We start from the raw sequence: 5,550 nt of genomic DNA, 5'->3' as shown, positions 1-5,550 counted from the left end.
TCAGCCCCTTCTCCCAGGGTGCCTCCCTCTTGACCTTCCGGGACTGGTCTGGGTGTCTTCGGTTTTATCATAGCAGAACACATTCCTGACTGGCACAGGGCTTTGTGTTGTATGTCATGGTGGTTTTATATGTGTAGTGTCATGTGATCTTCCACATGACACTAGTTGGATCTGAGGCCCCAAAGTTATAAGTTCATATTTCCAGGACTGTAAATCACTGTGGAGACTTTTAGCCTTCACGAATAACACTGCCTCAGATGTGCTGTCACCATCAAGCGGGTTCTGATGTATCCAAATGAACAGGAACGCTTCACCCTCTTTGATGGTCTGGGTTCTTTGTTTCCTCCTTAATGATCTCACACTTTTTGCTACCTTAGCCCCTTTAATCCACCCCCCCACCCCCAATGTTGGTAATGTTGACTTAGCCTCGTTATCTTCAGCCACCAAATCAAGTGTCAACCTGATTCAGTTCTGCAGTGATTTCCTTCTTTAGCTTTCTAGTGGCTCTCACAGTTTGTTTGTTTACTGCTGGGGTCACTAACGTTCTTTGGAACCATGGTTATATTTTACGCAAATAAAGTCCAAAAGAAAAACACATGAAAAAAATACTTTTATTGGGGGCTCTTACATCTCTTATCACAATCTATACATCCATCGTTTCGAGCACATTTGTACATACGTTAGCATCATCATTTTCAAAATATTTTCTTTCTACTTGAGCCCTTGAGATCAGCTCATTTTTTCCTGCTCCCCTGCCTTCACTCCCTCCCTAAACCCTTGATAAGTTATACATTATTATTTTCATATCTTATATCGTCCTGTTACCCTTCATCCACTTTTCTGTTGTTCGTCCCCCTTGGAGAGGGGGTTATATGTTGATTGTTGTGATCAATTCCCCCTCTTATCCCCCACCTTGCCCTTATCCTCCTGGTAGTCTATTCTCATTGTTGGCCCTGAGGGGTTTATCTATCCTGGATTCCCTGTGTTGCGGTAGCAGTGTGCATGTTCTGGTCTAATCTGATTTGTAAGGTAGAACTGAGGTCATGATAGTGGTGGGGAGGAAGCATTAAAGAACTAGAGGAAAGTTGTATGTTCCATCGGTGCTATACTGCACTCTGGCGCCTCTCCTGCTTGGGACCCTACTGTAAGGGGATGTCCAATTGCCCACAGATGGGCTTTGGGTCTCCGCTCTGTGCTCCCCCTTGTTTACATTTAGGATTTTTTGTTCTGGGTCTTTGATGCCTGGTACCTGATCCCATGGACACCTCATGATCACACAGGCTGGTGTGTTTCTTCCACACTCTTCCACTTTGTTGCTTCTCAGCTAGATGGCCGCTTGTTTATCTTCAAACCTTTAAGACTTCAGACACTGTATCATTTGATAGCAGGGCACCATCAGCTTTCTTCACCACATTTGCTTATGCACACATTTTGTCTTCAACCATTGTGTTGTGAGGGTGAGCATCACAGAATGTCGGAGTATTAGAACAAAGTGTTCTTGTGTTGAGGGAGTACTTGCGTCAAGGCTCAATGTCCATCTGCAATATATTTACATATGTACATTCCTGTATTTAGGCCTCTATAAATGTCCTTTGCCTCCTAATTCTTTCCTTTATTTCCTTTTATCCCACGGTCATGTTCAGCCTTCATTCAGTTTTAGTAATTCCTCGCTGTTACATTGCCCTTGAATAAGCCTCACTAGGCATCCTACGCCCTTCCTTACATTGATTTTAGTTCACTTGCTGTTCCCTTGTCCCTGGTTGGTTAACCCACCCCCCTTCCTTTCTCCCACATCCCCTTCTCCCATGTCCCCCCAGCACTGTAAGTCCCATTATTTTTGTCTCCAAATTGTTTATCTCACCTATGTTATCTAGACAGATAAGCAGAGACATTAATAAGTGCAAAACCCAGGCAAAGCCAAACAAAACAACAAAAACCCCAATAAAATAAAAGGAAAGCCAATGGGAAAAAAAAGAAAAGCCTATAACTAGCTCCAGATCTGCTTTTTGACCTTTAGAGGAGTGTTTTCCAGTCAAGTTTAATGAGGTGCCACTCTGTCCCCAAAGTATTTTTGGTATTTCATCGGTTTGCTCCCCTTGCTCTGTTGCATGCCCTTAGTGCAGTGGTTCTCAACTTTCCTAATGCCACAACCCTTTAATACAGTTCATGTTGTGGTGAAGCCCAACCATAAAATTATTTTTGTTGCTACTTCATAACTAATTTTGCTACTGTTATGAATTGGGCGACCCCTCCTATCTTCTTGAGTGTCTTAAACAGGAATGGGTGTTGGAGTTGTCAAATGCTTTTTCCGCATCTAGCAATATAATTTTTCACGTCAATGTGGTGAGTGATAATAATGGTCTTTCCCATCCCTGCATCCCTAGTATGAATCCCACTTGGTCATGGTGAATTTTTTCCCCATGCTTTGTATTCTATTCACCCATATTTTGTTAATGATTTTTGCATCAGTGTTCATTAGGGATATTGGTCTGTAGTTCTCAATTCTTGTGGGATCCTTGCCTGCTTTAGGTATCAGAATTATACTACCTACATATAAAGAATTTGAGAGTTGTCCGTCTTTGTCTATGTTCTGGAAGAGTTTGTGTAGGATTGGTGTCAGTTTTTCCCTGAATGCTTGGTAGAATTCTCCTTTGAAGCCATCTGGCCTGGGGGATTTTTTTGTTGGTAATCCCTTGATAACCTAGTCTATTTCTTCAATTGCTATGGGTCTGTTGAGGTTCTTGACATCCATCTGGAATAGTCTAGGGAGGGATTGTGTTTCCAAGTATTTGCCCATGTCTTCCAAGTTGTTGAATTCGTTAAGAGTACAGGATACTGTATGATTATATTTATTTTGGTACGTCGTATTTTCATTCTCACTAGTTTCTAGAAACTAACTGATTTCATCTCTGAACTGGGCCTTTTTGCAAGTTATTCATCCTCCAATTGTTTGCCCTTGTTTTCTTAATTGTCCTTTTGATTCCTCCTTTACGGCATAGTGGTGGAGAGAAGTCTGTATAATCTCTAGCATACTTGTTTTAATGTGCTACCGGAAGCACTTGAGTGAGAGCAGTGCTTAGATTAAAGAGTCGCCCCTTATTTATGTGGCGAGACTTGATGTGTGACCTGTAAGTTTTTCAAGTTGACTTGAACACCAAACAGATTTTTTAGGTATCACTATGCTTTGAAGCGTCTCATGGCAACCTTCTCACCAGCTTTTTACAGAGTTCTTCTATTCCATGTGACTAGGACAGTCTGCTACAAAATCACAGTGGATGCCGATTGCCCAGGCTTCCTGTACCTGGGTGAGAACCGAGTCCAGGGCAGTTTCAGAGGTCTGGATTTGCAGAGGGGAGGTGTGGGTACTGCCTGTCAGGTCAGACTGATGTTAACAAGCGTGTTCCTACTCTGTGTGCATTTTTGTTTTATGGAAACTGCTGCCTTTTGGGAGTCTTTGTGGCGTACTGGTTGCAAGTTAGGCTGCTAACTGCAAGGTAAGCAGTTCAAAACCACCAGCCACTCCAAGGGAGAAAGATGATGCTTTCTACTCCTGAGTTACAGTCTTGGAAACTCACAGGGGTTTCTCCTATAAGGGTTGTTGTAAGAGCATCGACTCGGCAGTGAGTTTGGCTTGGTTTCTGACTGTGCTGCCTCTTGGCCTGTACATCATGGTGAGATGTGGACAGCCACTTCTGTAGACTTCCGTGTCCTTTTTCCCTAGAGGAAGACTCAGTTGCTGTCCTTCTCTAGGCAGCTTTGTGAATGAAGGGCTGGAGTGTTTGTGGGGCGGCCTGCCTGCTGGACTGACTCCAGAGACTGCTTAACTGCCTTGAGGCGCCTGAAAAATGGGTTGTGTAACTTGTTCTCTCTTGGTTTTAACACTATGTGTCTTTGGTTTATATTCATAAAGAAGAGGGATGGAGGGACAATCAGACATGGGGCAGGCTAGGGCTTTGGGTGGGGAGTAAGTGCAGCTGTAAGCTGGAGTGTTAGTGAGACTGTTGTGCAGTTGAGAGGGTAGCCCTCTGGTCGGATCTGACTGTCATCAAGCAGTTACTGCCTGAGCAGTCTCTTGCCGCTCCTTGTTGTTCACTCAGGCTGGTGCCTTGGGCACCTACTGTGAGAGTGAGGGGGCTTTCTGCTTTTGGGTATATTGGGATCCACGGACACAAACGTGTCCTGACAAATCCCAGGAGAGAGCATTGTCCCTTGTCCTGCCTGGGAATAGGTTGGGGAAAAGAGGGTATGGGGTGGGTGGGTGGGGGGAGATTAAGGGTGAGTGCTAGTAAGGCCCACAGAGCACTGGGGTGGCTGGAGATGGGATGGCCCTATAATGCATCTCAAGATGGAGCTGTCCTTATTCCAAGTGATGGGGTTTCAAGGTCATTTCCGTACAGGACTAAGGGCTGCTTTTTACTATGTTCAGGATACTGCAGGTCTGGGTTTGGGCAAGAATGTTCTACTAGACACCCACTTCTGTAGATGCCAGGTGCTCCCCACAGCTTTGACACAGGGTTTTATTGCTCTATGCAAAGAGGCTCTGTGGCCCCCTAAAGCTCACCTGTGATGGCCACACTGCAGGCACCTCCACTGTACTAAACAGGACACACCACATATTAGCACATTCCCATGACCCTGAGTACTTAACATAATTTAACATAATGAACCATGTGCCTTGGCCACAGGCTGCCAAGGAATGGAGCTCCTCCTGGGAAGACTGCACCTCCTGCCTGTGTCCAGTATTGCTCATGTGACCACAGAACAGTGTTCCTGGTGGCTCAGCCAGAGGCCTTGCCTCCTTTGTCTGCTTGTTTGCTAAAAGTTGTGGGCAACATTCTGATTATTTCTGGGCGTGATGGAAACAGACTTCCATCTCTTTTCTGGTGAGTGAATCAACACCAAGGGGAAATTGTAGTCGGTCCATTTTGAAAACGTAGATGGATTCAGACCCGATGGCTGGCACACCCATCTTTGAGGGACTGCTTGTCCCATCTATGGCGAGCATACTTGTTCCAGCACTCAGCTTAATTTGTGCTTGTGATGCCTAGTGGGGTAAGTGTTGAGCTGTTAAGGAACGGTCACCAGTTGCTATGCAGGAGAAATATGCGGTTATCTGCTTCTGTAAAGCTCTGCCTTACAGGGCTCTGAGTCACAATCTAGTTGAAGACAATGGGTATGGGTATTGGTTTGATAAAAAGTGGCCTTCGGAGTTCTCAAATCCCTTTAGGAGTCTGATGGGAGCTTTCGGTCCTCTTGTCTGTTCAGCACAGGGGTCAGCTATATGTGGCTATTTAGGTATGAACATGTGACTCTGAAGTAAAGTTGAAAATAAAACTGTTACTCAGATAATTTTGCTTTGTTAAAATATATTTATGGTTCTCAAATATTTTTTATTCTTCTGTTTCCAAAGTTTGCTGATCCCTAGTTTAGCACATACTTATCACCCAGCCTGCCCTTAGTCCTTAACATTTGCCTCTGACAATTCCAGTTTCCACTGCCCTGGACCAATGATGGCTTCTTTGAGTAAGAGCTTGGGGCTGCCTTAACGTT

The 5,550-nt window shown here is 44.6% G+C and overlaps 2 protein-coding genes across 4 annotated transcripts in view; one reads left to right on the top strand and one right to left on the bottom strand.

Annotated features, from left to right (window-relative positions):
- Positions 1–5,550, bottom strand: part of DHRS7B (dehydrogenase/reductase 7B) — an 83,748-nt gene that overhangs the window by 6,772 nt on the left and 71,426 nt on the right. Inside the window, exon 8 of one of the 3 annotated variants that reach the window (XM_045293286.1) lies at positions 1,498–1,538. The exons of 1 other annotated variant lie outside the window; for it this stretch is intronic. The gene's annotated coding sequence lies outside the window, so the exon portion shown is untranslated. Of the gene's footprint in view, positions 1–1,497; positions 1,539–2,911; positions 5,312–5,550 lie in introns of those variants that run through there. One more of the 3 variants, XM_045293287.1, reaches the window with a different exon arrangement.
- Positions 1–5,550, top strand: part of TMEM11 (transmembrane protein 11) — a 20,112-nt gene that overhangs the window by 11,875 nt on the left and 2,687 nt on the right. The gene's annotated exons all lie outside the window — the stretch shown is intronic.

The sequence above is a fragment of the Echinops telfairi genome, unplaced genomic scaffold (genome assembly GCF_000313985.2).
Source record: "Echinops telfairi isolate 266 unplaced genomic scaffold, ASM31398v2 ScPeMD7_2010;HRSCAF=2546, whole genome shotgun sequence".
In the NCBI taxonomy this organism is placed as follows: Eukaryota; Metazoa; Chordata; class Mammalia; order Afrosoricida; family Tenrecidae; genus Echinops; species Echinops telfairi.
Note: the sequence above shows the minus strand (reverse complement) of the source record. Positions and strands in the feature narration are given on the sequence as shown.